The sequence below is a fragment of the Suricata suricatta genome, chromosome 8 (assembly GCF_006229205.1).
Source record: "Suricata suricatta isolate VVHF042 chromosome 8, meerkat_22Aug2017_6uvM2_HiC, whole genome shotgun sequence".
Classification (NCBI taxonomy): domain Eukaryota; kingdom Metazoa; phylum Chordata; class Mammalia; order Carnivora; family Herpestidae; genus Suricata; species Suricata suricatta.
The window spans coordinates 14,539,460-14,558,669 of NC_043707.1; the positions used below are offsets into that span (position 1 = coordinate 14,539,460).

Sequence of the window (19,210 nt, forward strand, 5' to 3'; positions counted from 1 at the left end):
TTGGGCTGGGGATCTTACCTCCCCTGCCTGTCCCGGGCTGGCCCGTTTTCGGATCTCCCCCGTTCGCCCCCACTCACTCAGGTATCTTCGAGGTTCTATTCCTTCTGGAGTTCGTATTTTCTCCTTCCGCTCTCGCAGCTGAGCATAATATCCTCAGTTCGATAAATGGTGCGGACGGAGTTTACAGAGCTCCCTTCTTCTCCGCCATCTTGGCTCCACCCTCTATTTATTTTTGAGAGAGAATGAATCTTAAGTAGGCTTGGTTCAGAGCTCAATCTCATGACCTTGAGATCATGACCCTGAGATTATGACCTGAGCTGAAATCAAGAATAGGAGGCTTAACTAACTGATCCACCCAGTTGCCTCAAGGACAAGACAAGCCTTTTTATTTATTTTTTTATTTTTTAATGTTTATTTTATTTTTGTGAGAGAGACTGAGCGTGAGCAGGGGAGGAGCAGAGAGAGAGAGACACAGAATCTGAAGGCGGCTCCAGGCTCTGAGTGGTCATCACAGAGCCTGACGCAGGGCTTGAACCCACAAACCATGAGATCATGACCTGAGCCGAAGTTGGACACTTAACCAAGTGAGCCACCCAGGCGCCCCAGAACAAGACAAGTCTTAATGTAAGCCTCTATTAGCTTCATGCCTTCTAATGTCCCATTGGCTGAAGCAAGTCATGTGGCCAGGTCAATTGAGAGTGGGAGAAGTCCAATGGGGGTCACTAATGTCATAGTTCACTACAGTCACCTCAATCTCTCTTTCAGTGATGTCGTGTCAGATTGATGTGGGTTTGAATCCTGCCTCTGCCACATACTGGCTTCTTGTGGGTTGAATTGTGTCTTCCACTCCCCCCAAATTCTTATGTTGAAATCCTAACCCCCAGGACCTCAAAATGTGACCTATTTGAAATAAGGTCTTTATAGACGTAATCAAATTAAATGAGGTCATTAGGGTAGGCCCTAATCCAATATGATTGGTGTCCTCATAAAAAGGATAAATTTGTACACAGACAAGCACAGCGGGAAAACAATATGAAGAGACACAGAGAAAAGGGAGCCACCTGTAAGCCAAGGAAAATGGCCTGGAACATACTGGTCTCTCTTAACCCTCAGAAGAGATCATTCCTGCAGGAACTTTGATCCTGGACTTCGAGCCCCCAGAACAGTAAGACAGTGAACTCCTATTGTTAAAACCACCTGGTTGTGATGTTTTGTTATGGCAGCCTAGGAAGCTAATACATAGCTCTGTGACCTTGGACAAGCTACAGAACGTCTCTGTGTCTGTTTTCTCAACTACAAAATAGGGGTAATAACAATAGTTACAGATATTATTACCTATAAAACTCACTGATACAATAATCACTTCATACTTGCCAACCACCATTCTAGGTATTGGAGATGCAGCAGTAAAATAGGAGGGGTTCTTGATCTTGGGGAACTTATCTTCATTACAGACAAAAAAAAGCAACTAAATAAAATAATTAAGATGACTTGAGATTCATCAGTTCTGTGAAGAAAAAAAAGTAAAATCAGGTGATAGGGAGGAATGGATAAAGTGGTCAAAGCAGGTCTCGCTCTTTGTGCAGAGACCGAAAGCATGACAAGGAGCCATGGGGGAAGATGAGAAGGAAGTGAGGTTCATGTAGTAGTTCACAGCAGGTGCAAAGGGCCTGGGGTAGGCATGATCGTCATGTGTTTGAGAAACAGAAAGAGGGAAAGAATGGGTGAAGCATAGTGAAAAATACTGTCATAAGACATCTGTGCTTACGTGGTGAACAGGAGATGCGTGTAATTCCGGTGTTTTATATTGAAACCTGTATGAATTTCTTGTGACTGCTGTAACAAAGTGTCATGAACTAGGTGGCTTAAAATAGCACAAATTTATTGGCTTACAGTTCTGGAGGTTAGAAGTCCAAATTCAAGGGGTTAGCAAAGCTGCGCTTCCTCTAAAGGGAAGAGTCATGGGGCGCTGGGTGGCTCAGTCAGTTGATAATCCAACTTTTGTTTTCAGCTTAGGTCATGATCTCACAGTGTGTGGGATCAAGCTAGCGCAGAGCCTGCTTGGGATTCTCTCTCTATTTCTCTCTGTCCCTCCTCTGTACACACTCTTGCTCTCTCAAAATAAATAATAAATAAACTTAAAACATTTAAAATAAAAAGAAAGGGAAGAGCTCTTCCTGTCTCTTCCGGTTTCTGAGAGCTCCTGGTGCTCTTGGTTTTTGGTGGTATAATTCTAATCTCTGCCTCCGTGGCCTTCTTGCCTGTGTTCCTGGGTGTCTCTCTGTGCCCTTTCCTCAGCATGTAAGAAAACCAGTTATTTAGGGCCCGTCCTAAACCACGATGACCTCATATAACTAATTACATCTACAAAGGCCATATTTCCAAATACGATGTCATTCTAGGTTCTAAGTGGATGTGAAGTTTTGAGGGACACTATTCAACCTACAGCAGAACCCACCGAACAGGAACTTGTTTGTCCTTCAGTGCAATCCTGAGAGGAAGATAACGAAAGGATTGTTTCTTATCCTTATTTTACAGTTGAAGAAACTGAGGCTAAGAGAGCCTTAGGCACCTGCCCAAGGAACTGAACCAGTCCATTCGTTCACCCCTTCATTTAATATACAAATGTGATGTGGGTCAGGCAATATCCTAGGTGCTGGGGACACAGCAGCAAGTAGGACAGACAAAAATTTGTGTCCTGGTCAGACTGACATTGTAGTCAGGGGAGAGGGGTGGTCTAAAGTACTAAGACATGCAGAGATGAGTACTTTGGGGGAAAATAATGGAGCACAGGGGATGGAACTGCAGGTATTACATTTTATTTATTAATTTAAAAATTTATTTATTTTGAGAGAGAGAGAGAGAGAGAGAGAGAGAGAGGGAGGGAGGGAGGGAGGGAGGGAGAATCCCAAGCAGGCTCTGCTGATAGTGCAGAGCATGATTCATGAGATCATGACCTGAGCAGAAATCAAGAGTCCGGTGCTTAACTGACTGAGCCATCCGGGCACCCACGCACTGTTTTAAATACCGAGGTGAGAGAAGGGCACATGTGAACCAGGCTTGGAGGGCTGAGAGAGGGAGCAATGTCTGTGTTTGGGGGAAGCATTCCAGGTGAAGGAACAGCTTTTGTGTTTCCTAGTTGCCATATTGCCCTTTCTCTCCTCTAGGCCGCGTTGATTTTTGCCACCCACCAAAGGCCAACTGTGCCTTCTTCCTCCCCTCCTTTTGAATGTCACAGCCTCTGAGCTGGTGACGGACTTAACCTTGCAAGTCCCTGGAGGTGGCCTGCAGTGGAGCCCAGTGGCCACAGCGTGGCAGTGCTTCCCGCAGATATGGTCCCTCACCCAGCTCAGGCGAGTTTAGTGTGTAAGTGGTTAATGCAGATCCCTTTGTTTCCCTTTGTCGTTGAAAGGACAGCAACTTTGGCTCCGAAAAGCAGACCTCTTTGTATTTTATTACTCTTTGTGTTTCCACTCTCTGAAGGTGAGGGTTAGGAATGGGGGATGGGGGCTCAGACGGTGAGAATGGGGCTTTCCCACCAGGGGCTGATGAAAGGATCACAGATGAAGAGTTTGCGTGGGGGATGAGGAACTATGGCTCAGAGAGGGGAAGTGAATGACTCAATGTCACACAGCTCATTCCTGTCAGAACTGCACTTTCTGATCTCTGTACTAGTTCTGGCCCACTGTGCCACCCCATCTTCTTCTCCAAGCTTGGGACACAGATTGAGTCAGGGGTGAAGTCAGAAAGATGGTCTTTCTCTGCTGCTGGAGTAGACCTTGGGACTTAGTTTTCCAATCTGTAAAATGGGAATAAATAATGAGGCGGTACCTGTGTGTAGAGATCAAATGTGAATTAGTCTTCGGGGTGATGTCTTTATTTGACCCCTCAATACCTCTGTGGGGAGAACTTTTTCTAAATTTTTTAAAAATGTTTATTTTAGAGAGTTTGTGAGTCGGGGGCGGGGCAGAGAGAGAGGGAGCCACAGAACCGAAGCAGCTGCAGGCTGTCAGCACAGAGCCCCACGTGGGGCTCAAACTCATGGACTGTGGGATCATGACCTGAGCTGGAGTCAGATGCTTAACTGACTAAGCCACCCAGGTGCCCTGGGAGAATTTTTGGAAAAAAATTTTTATTTATTTTGAGAGAAAGAGAGTGTGTGAGCAGGGAAAGGGCAAGAGAAAGGGAGAGAGAGAGAATCCCAAGGAGACTCCATGCTGTCAGCACAGAGCCCCCAGTGGGACTTGATCATGACCTGAGCCAGAATCAAGAGTTAAATGCTTAGCTGAGTGTGCCAACAGGAGAACTTTTAAAATGACTTCAACTTTGGGGAATCAGGCACACCTGGCTTCAGAGCCCATTTCCCAGCTGTATGATCTTAACCTCTCCTCTCTAAGGCTCACTTTCTTCCTCAGTGAAATGGGTGTAATAAAATTATGGATTAAATAAAGTAATTCAGTAAAGAGCAAGCTCAGTCCTTGGCATGTTAAAACTGTGCCTTACATATTAATACTGGGTTAGAGTAGGGAGGGGAGAGTAGCTACTAAGGTCAGAATAGAGGTCAGGTGGGGCTCAGAAATCTACTCAAATTAAAAGTTTGTGAACACCTGGTCATTACCCTGGTTGGGAAAGGGAAGACTGAAAACCCAGGTTTTAGACAAGATACAGTAATAACCACAGCAGCTACTATTTCTTAAGTATGTATGTTATTTCATTCATGTCTCAGAACCATCCAAGGGGTGGGCACTATTACTAAACCCATTTTACAGCAGGGGTGACCAAGGCTGAGAGAGGTTAGAAACTTGCCTAAGGTGGCACAAGTGATAAATAGCAGTCTGAACTTTTGGATGTTAAAGACACGAGGCTCAGCCACTGTGCTATAATGTCTCTCAGCTTTCCTAATGTGTACCCCTGGGATGATAAAGTCTAAAGGGACCCATTGTGTGATGCAGGTTCTGACCACCCACCCTCAGAGTCTCCAGTTCTTCTAAAACAAACAAACAAACAAACAAACAAAATAAGATTATAGCCTGGCTTTAGGAGAGAAGTGAACCAAATTTTTTATTAAAAAAAAAAAAAGGCAATGAACTGGGGCACCTGAGTGACTCAGTCCATTAAGCGTCTGACTTTGGCTTAGATCATAATCTTGTGGTTCATGGATTTGGGCCCTGTGTTGGGCTCTGTGCTGACAGCTCAAAGCCTGGAACCTGCTTCATATTCTGTGTCTCCCTCTCTTTCTGTCCCTCCCCTGCTCATGCTTTCTCTCTTTCTCTCTCTCAAAAATAAATAAACATTAAAAAAAATAAAAAACAAAATTTTTTTCTCGAGGGCTTTCTCTAGATTTAACTTAAAAAACTTGTGGCAAACCCAGCACACTCCTCCCTCCACATATTCTCCCCGAACTGGCAGCTTTATTGAGATGCAACTGACATACAACATTGTGCAAGTTCAAGGTATAAAATGTAATGATTTGATACATGTGTGTATCACAAAATGATTACATAATAACGTTGGTTAACACATCCATCACCTCACATAGTTATAGGTGGTTTTTTTTCTTTGTGGTGAGAGCTTTAAAAGTCTATTTTCTTTTTGGTTTTTGTTTTTGTTTTGTTTGTTTATTTATTTTAGAAAGAGAGACAGAGTGTGAACGGGGGAGGGGCAGAGAGAGAGAGAGGGAGACAGAATCTGAAGCAGGCTTCAGGCTCTGAGCGGTCAGCACAGAGCCCTATGTGGGGCTTGAACCCACAGACTGGGAGATCATGACCTGAGCTGAAGTCGGATGCTTAACCAACTGAGCCACTCAGGTGCCCCTGTTTTTTTTTTTTTAATTTTTAATGTGTATTTACTTTTGAGAGAGAGTGGGGGAGGGGCAGTTAAAGAGGGAGATACAGAATCCAAAGCAGGCTCCAGGCTCTGAGCTGTCAGCACAGAGCCCAAAGTAGGGCTTAAATCCATGAGCCATGAGATCTTGCCCTGAGCTGAAGTTGAATGTTTATTTGACTGAGCCACCCAGATGCCTGTGAAAACCTACTTTCTCAGCAACTTTCGAATATACAATATAGTTAAGTATAGTCGTATACTGTACATTACCTGGAACTTATTCATCTTATAATTAGGAATCAGGTGTTTGTTTATTTTTGCTGAGAATACTTAAAATTCTAAGCATCAAATCATCTTATGGCCTGGATCTTTTAAATTTGTTCTACCAACCCACACTGGCATGTTGGTCCTACCTCTCTCAGTAAAAATATGTTCCACTGTAAATGAGAAAAGATTCAAGAAATAAGGCTTAAACAATAAAGGCATTTGATTAACTTGTATAATTGAAGTCTGGAGGTAGGCAGTGAGAGAGTTGGGGAAGTGACTCAATGATGGCCAGGCACTAGGGTGGTATATCTGTGAAATCTCAGTCTATACCTCATGGTCTCAAAATGACTGCCAAAACTCCAAGCATCATGACATGCTTGCATGACAGGACATGAATGCAATAGCATTCAAAACAGAAAAGGGTGGGAGGAAGGGAACAAGAGGGTCATCTCCTTGTTTGAACCTCTAGTTTTCCATAGAAATGGTACTGATCACAGGAGGTGACTTCATACATGTATGAGGGTATTTTTTTTTTTTTGTCACAAGGATCCGAGAGTGCCAGGGGCATTTAGAGTGCTGGGGGTCGGGGATGTTCCATATCCTATGCACAGGTCAGTTCCTCCAGGAAATATTGTCCCTACTAGACATTCATTATAATTATCTGAGCCAAGAACCTAATTCCACTTTTGTATAAACACAACTTGCTTTGAGGGTTTTAACATAGACCAACTTTTCCAGGGATGCAGCTATACATTGTAACAAAGGAAGTTTGTTATGTTGAGAATGTTGACAAGACATGTTCCTTCTCTATTTCAGGAACTCACATCGCTGGTGGCAACCAGCTCAGTGGTGTTTAAGGGACCATCAGTAGGGTCCCTGCCTGCCCATGTTTACCTGGCTGTTGCTTTTCTAGTTAAGTCCAGCTGTAAGTATCTGGCTGCTTCATTCTGAGGTCTTTTTTGTTAGGATGTCTAAGCATTTACACATCAAAAATGCCTATTATTTCTTTTATACTTATCCTTTAATTATGTTTTCTTTGTATTACAATCAAGTTATTACATTGATTTAACAAAAAATTATGTTCAAAAAGATAATGTGTTGAATTTCCCTTCAGGAAGAGTAATGGGGGAATTATGAACATTTTTATTATAAAAAAGGAGCTGAAGTGCCTGGCTGGCTCAGTCGGTTGAGTGTCCAACTCTTGATTTCAGCTCAGGTTGTGAACTCACGATTGGTTCGTGACTTCCAGCCCTGAGAATCCCAACTTGGGATTCTCTCTCCCTCTCTCTCTCTGCCCCTACCCTGCTCACACTTGTGCTTTTTCTGTCTCAAAATAAATACATAAAACTAAAAAAGAAAAAGAAAGTAAAAAGTTGCTCGTGGGCCCAAAAGTTGTGACCCTTTAGCTTAGAAGTTATCTCCTGGAGATGGGGCACCTTTCTGAGTGCTTGGCCACCTGATCCCTGCACAAAAGTGAGGAGTTACAGGCAGGGAAGAAGGGGGTTGCTGTTGGGTAGAAGACCGTAAATGTCTGTTCACTACTGATGGTGGGTTCCAGCCTCTCGGTAAGATCTCCAGCCCTAGGGTGGCTCGGAAAGAGCAAAGCTTCTGACAGTTGAGTATGTAGAAGGGTAGAGAGAGGTGTGATGTGTGTAGGGCAGGGGCAGAGAGGGTTTTCAGGAAGTGTTTTTGTCGGGTATTTGTACACGTGTATGTGCACGTGGTGTGTTTATATAGATGCGGTATGTAGATATACTTTAATAGTCCCTGATTGAGGTTATTTGCAAATAAACATGAGGCTGAGATAACAGTGGTTTGGGAGCAGTAGTAATTACATAGTCCCCCTCCCTTATCTGTGGTTTCGCTTTCCACAGTTTCATTTACCCGGGGATCAAATGCAGTCTGGAAGCGGATGATCCTCCTTGGGACGAATCCGCGGAAGGTTAATGGGCCCCTAGCGCTATGTCACGCACTTACGTCAGCGCTACATCACGCACTTACATCAGGGTTCTACGTCATGGCGCCTGCATCACTCACCTCACTTCGCCTCATCGCGCGGGCGCATGCGTCACTCACCTCACTTCGCCTCATCGCGCTGGCGCATGTGTCCCTCACCTCACTTCGCCTCATCGCGCGGGCGCATGCGTCACTCACCTAACCTCGCGTCCTCGAGTGGGCGGTTGAGCACCTCACGTCGTCCCGAGAAGGGTGAGTAGGGGATTGGGAGGCCGCATTCTCACAACTTTTATCACAGTATGTTGTTATAATTGTTTTATTGTAGTTACTGTCCGTCTCTCAGTGTGCCGAATTTATAAATTAAACTTTCTCATCCGGGGAAGACGTAGTATTATATAGTGTTCAGGGCTCTCTTCGGCGTCAGGTGTGTGCTGGGGGTCTCGAACGTGTCCCTGGGCCCAGAGGGCTGTGGTATTTGCCAGAGAAGCTCTTCAGGGAGACTGAGTGCAGCCTCTCTAACAGTTTAAAGAAAACCTTGAGGCTGAAGACGCGGTGGTGAGGGTGGGCGTGGGGGGATTTTAGTTCCCTGTGTGTTTCTTCAAACCAGAGTTGCCCTGAGTTGCCTGAGGCGCAGAAGGGGCGGCTGGAGGAGACGATTTTGGATTTAATTTCAGGGGCTCTGAGAGCCTCTGGTAGTTGGAGAGTAAGGGAGTGCTTGTTAAAAAATTCACAGGGGCGCCTGGGTGGTTCAGTCGGTTAAGTGTCCGGCTTCGGCTCAGGTCATGAACTCACGGTTCGTGGGCTCAAGCCCCGCGCTGGGCTCTGTGCTGACAGCTAGCTCAGAGCCTGGAGCCTGCTTCGGATTCTGTATCTCCCTCTCTCTCTGACCCTCCCCTGCTCACGCTGTCTCTCTCTGTCTCTCAAAAGTAAATAAAAAACGTTAAAAAATGCACATACTCAGGCCCACTCCCAATTTTCAGAATCTGGGTGAGCGAGAAGCACACCACACGTGATTCTTATCATGCAATTAAAATTTTTTAAAAAATGTTCTTTATTTATTCTTGAGAGACAGAGAGAGATGGTGCGAGCAGGGGAGGGTCAGAGAGAGAGGGAGACACAGAATCCGAAGCAGACTCCAGGCTCTGAGCTGACAGCACAGAGCCTGACGTGGGGCTCGAACCGACGGACCATGAGATCATGACCTGAGCCGAAGCCGGACACTTAACCGACTGAGCCACCCAGGTGCCCCCATTATGCAATTTAAGGGACAGCATGCCTTATAGTGGGGGGGTCCTGCCCCCCGCCCCCCCCCCCCCGGGCGTATTAAATCACTGTGCGCCGGGTCCCACTCCCAGAGTTTCATAGTCAGTTGGTTGGGGAAAGACAGAATTTGCATTTTTAAAAAGTTTCCTGCGCTGCTGATGCTATGCGTCCCTGGACCACCTCTGAGAAGCATTGGCTTCAGGCAGGGCTTCTCAGGCCTGGCTGCGTATCTGAATCATCCGGGAACTTTAAAAGATACCAATGTCTCAGCAACACAAGGGTCCCAACACCTCAGAATCTGTAGGGGTGGGATCCAGGCATTGAAACAAAGAAGCCCAACCTTTCCAGAGTGTAACCAGGGCTGAGAGTCATTATCTGAAAGGTTTTGTTTTTGTTTGCTTGTTAGACCCTAAAATACCAACCATTGTTTTCACTCGACCACTTCCATTCTGGTAACCCTAGAAATGTAATTCGATAAACTTTTTTTTAAGATTCTGTTAAACAACCCTACCTGGCAAAGGCAAAGTCAACAGGTCACTGTTGACTAGTCACTGCCCTGGGGCATCTTAAGACTCTGGCCAATATAAACCCCTGGCGGGGTGCTCTCCTGAGTGAGGACTTCCATGCACTCCGGAGGGGCCCTTTGGCCGAACTAAAATAAACCCCAATAACCAACTCTGTTTGTGTTGATGGATTCCATTGTCGGTGACTCACATTTGGGAAAAAAAGGTCTAACAGTTTGTTTTTTAGAAATCAAAGCGGCATCTGATTTCTTTCTTAAAGTTTATTATTTATTTTTGATAATCTCTACATTTAATGTGGGACTCGAACTCATGACCCTAAACTCAAGAGTCAGTCTTTCAACTGAGCCAGCCAGGCACCCCTAATTTCTCTTTTTTAAAAAAGTTTATTGATTTTAGTCATTTTTACATCCAGTGTAGGACTAGAACTCCTGACCCTGAGATCAAGAGTTGTTACATGTTCTTTCAATTGAGCCAGCCACCTCCGTTATCTGAAAGTTTTAAACCTTGAGTTGGTTATTTAAAAATGCAGCACCTTCAGCCCCACCGCTCCCTAGTTAGAAACACCGGGGGGGGGGGGGGAACCTTGCATTTTGTTAATGTTTTTTTATGTTTATTTTTTGAGAGAGAGAGCCAACGAGCACGTGCGCATGAGCAAGCAGGGGAGGGGCAGAGAGAGGGAGACACAGAGTCAGAAGCAGGCTTCAGAGTGGGGGCTCCACACAGGGCTCGAACCCACGAACTGCAAGATCATGACCTGAGCCGGAGTCAAACACTTAACTGACTGAGCCACCCAGGCACCCCTGGAGATTCTTGCATTTTAAACAAGCATCCCAGATGCACTGAAATTAGAGAATCAGTCTCTGGCCACATGGTCACTGCACCTCCTCAAACTTCACTATGTGGGAGGAAATAATGTGACCAAATCATCTAATATAATAACAGCTACCATTGCCTGAGCCCACTGCGTGCTGGAACATTCAGATATAGCATCTCCTAGTTCCCTGTATAACCATGAAAGAGGTAGAAGTATTAGCTCCATTTGACATTTGGGGAAACTGAAGCTTAGGGAAATGACATGACTCACTTAAGGTCACTCTGCCCCTAAGTGGCAGATTCAGGATCTGTCAGGATGTGAACCCAGGGCTGTCAAACTCTAAAGCCCCTGTCCTTTGTGCCAGGCTATATTCTTTGTTTGGGGCCTCCTTCAGGTGTTTGTATGTGTGTATGTGTGTGTAAATTGGGTGTATCAGTGACATAATTTACACATATACATTTAAAATACACATATACATATATAAGTATATATACAGTTATAGATATATGCATGTATATAATTTACACATATACATTTTTATATATACATTCGATTAATGCAGCTCCTCTACAATGTGGGTCCTGTGGGTCCCAGGCCGGGGAGGGAGCCAGCCCCATGCTCAGGGCCAGTTAGCGGAAATAAAAGACTATTGGCATTTTCAAACCATTGCCCTAGTTCAGGCACTCAGCATTTTTTCCCTGTCTGGACTGGCCTTGACTTGGGAAGCTTGACCCATGGGGACTGACGGAAGGCGGGCGCTTGGTAACCAAAGTGGAGTTTGGGTTGGGTTCTTTCTGTATGAACTGCTCAGAATGTGGTAATTGAGGTTTTGGATCAGATAAGGTTAAATCTATGCTCTACCTCTTTTTCAATAAAAATTGAGATATAATTCATTTACCATAAAATTCACAATGTAAAAGTGTGATTTTAGTGTATTTGTACAACTCTCATCACTATCTAATTCCTAAACGTTTTTATCATCCCCCAGAGAAACCCTGTTTCCATTTTCCATTTCCACTCCTGATTTCCTTCTGTCTTCCAGCCTCTGGCAACTGCCAGTCTGCTTCCCTTCTCTACGAATTTGACCAATCTGGATATATCAGTGGAATCATACAATATGTGAGGTTTTGTGTCTGGCTTCTTTCCCTTGATGTTTTCAGGAATCATCCATGTTGTAGCGTGTGATAGTCTCTCATTACTTTTTATGGCTGAACAGTATTTCCCTGTGTGCATATATAACGTTCTGTTTGTCCATTTGTCCGTTGATGAATATTTGGATTTATCCCACTTTTTTGAACTATCATGATTAGTGCTGCCATGAACATTTGTGCACCTTATTTTGGATGGACATGTCTTCATTTCTTTTGGGTATATACTTAGGAGTGGCATTGGTGAGTCATATGGCAACTCTATGTTTAACTTTTTGAGGAACTGCCAGACTGTTTCTATAGCATCTACCCTGCTCCTTTTGGGGGGAAGTGACTTCATGTCTGGAATCTCAGTCTCCTCTTCGATAGAATGGGAGCCATTGGAATGCCAGCCTCATTGGGTTGTTGTGATAGGAGAACAAAATAACACAGGCAGAGCCCTGCAGCACCATCCCTGGCATGGGGCCAAGCACTTAATAACTGTTAGCTCTTATTAGTATTTACCTACATGTTTACTTATTTATGAAAGGAATATAGTGCAAAAATATATACAACCCTCACCGGGAAGAAGAAGAATAAAATAGGCTTAGAAAATCAATGGGGATATAAATGGCAGTATTTCCTGGAGTCCAAGTGTGGGTTTTATTAAAGTTCAATGCAGTAAGCATTTCTGCATGGGGACTGAGCTTATTTACTCTTAGAACCTGAGCAAAGCAGAGAGATTAGGACTCTAGTGACCTGGGGGGTCTGTTAGCTCCCTGAGATGGCATTCCCCCACCCTCACACCCTTATTTCTAGTTTGTCATTAAGGTAGGTAATCTGAAGATTGGATAGATCTGTAGTTGGCTTGCGTTGGATGAGGAGTCAAGAAAGAGCCTGGAAAAAAATCTGATGAACTATCCTTGTGACCATCCTTGGCAATAGTCACAGTAGGAAAAGCTACCATTTTTTGAGCACTAGCTATGTGCCAAGTGATTTGTTCAAAGCTGGGGATACAACCCTGACTATTGACTAGTCACAATTATGTGAGTCTTTGTGGTCAAAGACATAATTAATAAATAATGATGTGTGCTAAATATGTGTTAGGTGCTGTGTGCTTCCTCATATACATTATCTCATTTAATCCACACAATGTATCTATGGATTGTTCTCATATAATTCTTGTTTTACAAGTAAGGAAATGGGCCCAGACAAGTTAAAAGACTTACCCAAGGGCTCTCAGTGAGGAAGAAGTGAAGTTAGAATATGAATGTGTGTGTGTGTGTGTGTGTGTGTGTGATTTCAAGGCTTTGTCTAGAGTGGGAGGTAGACACTGGGTTTGCTGCTGTTCACAAGAGTATGAGTCTTTTCTTACTCCTTTCCTTGGGTCCTCATTTTCTCCTACTTCGTGTGCTCTGGCCACCCTGGCCTCCTTTCAGTTCTGAGAACACCAACTTCCTTTTCTTTTTGGAGACTTTGTACTTGTGTTCCCTCTGCCTGGAACCTGTTCCCTCACCAACTCTTTCACATAATTAACTCCTGTTTTTGTCCCAGTCCATAGGAGAAACTGCTTATTGCCTTCCCCAAACAATACACTTTTCTTAATAACAACTCTGGGTGATGCTTTATAGACTACAGTTTCCAGCCTCTCTTGCAGTCTGGTGTGTTCATGGGACCAACTTCTGACCAATGAGATGGAAGTAGAAGATTCTGTCATCTCCTTAAATGGGTGGGGGTGTGTTCCTTTAGTTCTCTAATGTCCTTGCCCTGTCCTGTTGTTTATGATGCCGATGTGGTGGCTGAAGGTCTAGCAACATTTTGGATGCTGAGGTGACCTAGAGTATGGAAGCCACTTATTAAGGAATGTAAAGCAGAAAGACAGAAGGAGACTGGGCTCCTGACCACTGATGGAGCTGCCAAATTAGTCTTAGGCTGTTAGCTTTCTGGCTTCTCATGGAATAAGAGAAATTGGAAACTTTTGTTAAAGCTACTAAGTTGTGTCTCTATTACTAGCAACTAAAAAAAAATTCCTAATATAATTTCTTGGTTTAAATATCATTTTTCTCATAATGGCTTATGTGAAACTCAAAATAGTTCCCTCCTTTTGTTCTTTCTTATAACTCCTAGTTCTTTTCTTTAATTCCCTGATTCTAAAGAAAAGAAATTTATACATCTTTCATTAATTTATTTTCTCCACTGGACTATTGGACATATGGGCAAGGCCACTGGGTATAGTTAGATTTGCGTGGTACAAATCCAGAGCGTACCAGTTAAATATTAGTTTATGTGAATGGCATTTCCTGAAATTGTGTTAATGCATAGCCTGTACACGGCAGTCCTATCTACAAGGTCAGGAGGGATTTTGACCTTGAGGCTTATCAGTGTACTCCTGGTGCTTAGCATAATGTCTGGGCCATGGTTAGTCCTCAACAAACTTTGGTTGCAGGATGAAAGGATTAACAAAAATTATGGATGTCCTGAGATGGGTACTGAGGGCAGAGGGATGGAAATGATGGCAACAAGGCCTGGAGTCTCTAACCCTGAAAAGAACAAAGGATTCTGGAGCTCAGAGGGAGGTGGTCCTACTGCTTGGGGGAGCTGAAGGCTTTGTGGATAGGAGAGACTCTTATTTGGCCTCAGTTTTCCATCTGTAAAGTGAGGGCATTTTTGCAGAAAAGTAGTTTTAGCCTTTCTTTTCTCTTTTATTTTACATCTTTATTTGCCTTAAGTAGGTAATGCCTGCATGGTAAAAATACTCAAGTATACAAATAGCATAGAAAGAAAAGTAAGTTACTTTTATATCTAATTCCTAGGACTTCCCCATATACATCCTCTGCATTACCTGTCCCGCCCCTCGCCCCCCCCCAAAAGAGAAAACCTCATGGCTATCACTGTAACGAGTAATTTTCTTTTAAGGGAGCAGATTTCTGTTTTATTTCATGAAAGCAGTTTAGAAAAGCAGTGCTATTGCTGGTGGGGATGTAGCTCAGTGGTAGAGCGCATGCTTAGCATGCATGAGGTCCTGGGTTCGATCCCCAGCATCTCCATCTTATTTGTGTCCTTGCTCGGGGAATATATTTCTTTATTACAGCCACAGTACATATCTGTACAATCTGCAAATTAATGATCTAGCCTCCAAGCACTTGATTTTTTTTCCTGGTTTGCTTGTAATGCTTCTGTTTTCTTTTTTAAATTTACTTATAATTGACATATAACATTATATTAGTTTCAGATGTACAAACATAATGATTGTATATTGGTATATCTTGTGAGATTATCACTGCCATAAGTATAGTTAATATCTGTCACTATACATAGTTACAAAAAATCATTGCTCTTGTGATGAGAACTTTTAAGATCTATTCTTTTAGCAGCTTATGAATTTGCAGTACAGTATTACTGTCTGTAGTCACCATGTTGTACATGACATCCCCATGACTTATTTATTTTGTAACTGGAAGTTTGTACCTTTTAATTCCCTTTGCCCATTTCACCCCCAGCAGCAACCACTAATCTGTTCTCTGTATCCATGATCTTGGATTTGTAGTCCACATAGAAGTGAGATCATTGGATATTTCTATTTCTCTGATTTATTTTCTTTAGCGTAGTGCCTTCAGGTTCCATCCATGTCATCACAAATAGCAAGACTTCCTTCGTTTTTATGGTCAAATAACATTCCATTGTATATAAACACCCCATTTTCTTTATTCATTCATCTGTTGAATGCTTAGGCTGTTTCCATATCCTGGCTATTGTAAATAATGCTGCAATGAATACAGAGTGCAGATATCTTTTCAAATTATTGTTTTTGTTGAATAAATACCCAGAAATGGAATTTCTTCATCATATGGTTGTTCTATTTTTAATTTTTTGAGGAAATTACATACTGTTTTCCATAGTGCATGCTCCAATTTACACTCCCACCAGCAGTGCACAGGGTTCCCTTTCCTCCACATTCTTACCAACACTTGTTATTATTATTATTATTATTATTATTATATTTTTTGGTGACAGCCATCTAACGGGTTTGAGGTGATAAGTCATTGTGGTTTTGATTTGTACTCCCTGATGATAAGTGATGTTGAGCACCTTTTCTTATACATGTTAGCCATCTGTGTATCTTTGGGAAGATATCTGTTCAGGTCCTCTGCCCTGTAATCAGTTTGTGTATGTCTGTGTGTTATCTGTATAATACAAGTTTTCTTTCAGGGTTATCTATATGAGACAAGTCTACATATGCTATATGTGTATGTATGGAATTTGAATATTTTAAAAATAGGAATTCTTTAAAAATAGTTAATTACTTTAAACTATGATGAAATAATGATTATTAGTGATTATTAAGTGATCATTACTGAAAATAATTTTGTCATTAATCACATACTGTTTTACACCTTGTAATTTGTTTTCGTTTAATAAGATGTCTTGGGATTGTTTCACTGATCTGACTTCTTTTATTTAAATGGGTGTCTAGCAGGGTATTTCTCTGTATGGCTGTACTATAATTGATTTAACTGGTTTTCTGTTGGTAAATGGCTTATTTCTGATCTTTTACTGCTAGAGACAATGCTGCATATGAATTACCCTGTACTTAAATCTTTTCACATGTGTGCAATTATATCAGTTGGTTAAATCCCTAGGAGTAGAATTAATGGCTCAAAGATGAAAAGTGCTAGTAATTTCCATAGGTACTACCTGTGTAGGGCTGGACCAATTTGCCTTCTTACCATGCTATTCCTCTATGACCTTATCATTGTATTACCAAGTTCTTGGTACCTTTGGATGGGTTGTTTCATTAGATTTTCTTATTATAAATGAAGTATTTTCCTTTCTATCAACTATCTGTTCATCTTCTTTGTCCTTTTATTACTGGATTAGATTATTGTTCTTTTCATTATTCATTTGTAGGAACACTTTATAAACTAGGGAGATTAGCTCTTTGTCTAAAATGATCAAACTTTTGATTTTGCCAATCTGATGGGTGAAAAATACAGTATCACTTTGTGAGGTTCTTGTCTCTGGGTGAGGTTAACATCTTGTGTCTGAAATCCATTAGTATTTCTTTCTGTAAACTTTGTACCTGCGCTTTTCAGCAGGGGTTTTTAATTGAGGTTGTGCATGAGAATCACCATGTGTGAGATACATGAATTTAGCCCCCAGCCCTGGGGATTCTGGTGCAGTGAGTCAGGCACTTATAAAGAGCCCCCAGGCTGATTCTGATGTGTTCCCTTAGTTATGAATGGGCGTCATGGATGATCTGGGTGCCTTTTTCTGCTCTGTATTGCTGTGGAGTAAATATTCAGCAGTGGCAGGAAGGAGAAGGTGTGCAGGGAGAGAATCGATAATCCTCCTCGCTGTGGGGTCAGCTGGGTCACAGAGTTCCTGAAGGACAGATCTGGGAGTATCAAACCCCTGGCTTAAAGGGACCATGGCCAGAAACTGTATAAAGGCAAAGGTCCTGGGGTACCTGGATGGCTCAGTCAGTAGAATATGTAACCCTTGATCTTGGAGTTGTAAGTTTGAACCCCACCTTGGATGTAGAGATTGCTTAAAAAAAAAAACGGTGCCTCTACTTTTCTCATTTCTTTTTCTTTGGTGAAATTCAGTGTTTCCATTATTTTATTTTATCATTTATTTTTATTTTTTAAGGAGAATCTGGCTTTTTAAAAAAAAGTTTATTTATTTTGAGAGAAAGAGTGTGTGTGTGTGTGTGAGCAAGAGAGGGGCAGAGAGAAAGAATCCCAAGCAAGACATGCTTTCATCAGCGCAGAGTCCAGTGTGGGGCTTGATCCCAAGAATCATGAGATGAGATCATGTCCTGAGCTGAAGTCAAGAGTCAGCCACCTAACTGAGTCACCCAGGCACCCCTCTATCATTTTATTTTAAAACAAGCAGCCAAGAAGAGGAAGGTTTAGGAAACTTAAAATCCTCATATTGCTGTTTTGTCTTAAGAGCAAAACTTGAAACCAAGAGTCTGCACAGAAAGATTGAAGGAAATCAATTTAGGGAGCAGAAGATTAGGGAAAGGAATTTAAAAGGTTGAATTAGACCTATCCTGAGGTTCTTTGTGCTGTTTGATTTTAAATTATTTTAGGGGCTCCTGGGTGGCTCAGTAGGCTAGGTGTCTGACTTCAGCTTAGGTCATGATCTCACGGTTTGTGGGTTTGAGCTTCCTGTCGGGCTCTGTGCTGACGGTTTGGAGCCTGGAACCTGCTTTGGAGTCTGTGTCTCCCTCTCTCTCTGCCCCTCCCTGGCTCACATTCTGTCTCTCAAAAATGAATAAACATTTAAAAAATTAAAAAAAATAATTTTAATATATTGAATAAAGAAAAGTAGTATTTGTAATGATACAGTGCATACAAATCTAATGTTACCATTACTGGGCATAGTCTCCCAATGGTATATCTAGTGTTTCACAATTGGGCTAGATTATTTTTATTTTTTTAATTAAAAAAATTTAAAATATTTAGTTGACAGAGAGAGAGAGAGAGAGAGACAGAGACAGACAGACAGAGCATGAGAAGGGGAGGGGCAGAGAGAGAGGGAGAAACTGTGCCACCCAGGCATCCCAGCTAGATTTTTTTTTTATACCTCCTTTCTTTATAGAACAAAACTATCTTCAGTAAAGATTTAATGTTCGGTAATAATCATTATTTTCCTGAGCCATACTTAGATATAAAATAAGTAATTTAAAGGAAATATGAAATTCTATCTTAAACATATTATTCAAATTTTAAAAAATAATATATGAATCAAAATTTGGAGTCACCAAAAAAATTCACATCTTATAGTTCATACCTTTCTGATGTTTTAGATTTTAAACACAGATAAAAACTCTGGTCAAATAGAAAGATAGAATTGATGAGACTCAAATTTTCTTTCTTTCTTTTTTTAATGTTTATTTATTTATGAGAGAGAGAGAGAGAGAGAGAGAGAGAGAGAGAGAGTCAGAGTACAAGCAGGGGAAGGGCAAAGATAGAGGGAGGCACAGAATCCAACACAGTCTCCAGGCTCTGAGCTGTCAGCACCAGAGCCTGACTGACACAGGGCTCAAACTCAAGACCAGCAAGGTCATGACTGAGCCAAAGTCAGATGCTTAACCAACTGAGCCACCCAGACATTCCTCTTTCTCTCTTTTTCTTTAGATCACTGTGCTATCATTTGTTTATTTCCAATATGTGATTTAAAAACAGGAATATACAATATCATGGAGGTTAGAGATAACAATTGTACCCAAAACAAACCCAAACAAATTCAAACTCTTAGGAACTTACACCTGAAAATGAAAGGATGTCACTGAATCTGCTGTGACTGCCAGGGACTGCTATGTAATTAGTTCTCCAAATTACCTTCTGTATGGAACACACTGTTTATTAAAGGAATCTGTCAGGGGCCTCTTAGGAGACAGACACCACACTAACAATTTGAATAGGGGC

At 42.2% G+C, this 19,210-nt stretch overlaps 1 long non-coding RNA gene and 1 other non-coding gene across 2 annotated transcripts in view; both read left to right on the forward strand.

The window, feature by feature from the left end:
* Window positions 1–8,248: 8,248 nt before the first annotated feature.
* The window catches only part of LOC115299350, a 127,282-nt gene continuing 116,320 nt past the window's right edge, over window positions 8,249–19,210 (forward strand). The window contains exon 1 of the long non-coding RNA XR_003912146.1: window positions 8,249–8,298. This is a non-coding gene — a long non-coding RNA (uncharacterized LOC115299350). The remainder of the gene's footprint in view (window positions 8,299–19,210) is intronic.
* On the forward strand, window positions 14,750–14,821 carry TRNAA-AGC. Its single transcript has one exon. It is a non-coding gene; the product is annotated as a tRNA-Ala (tRNA).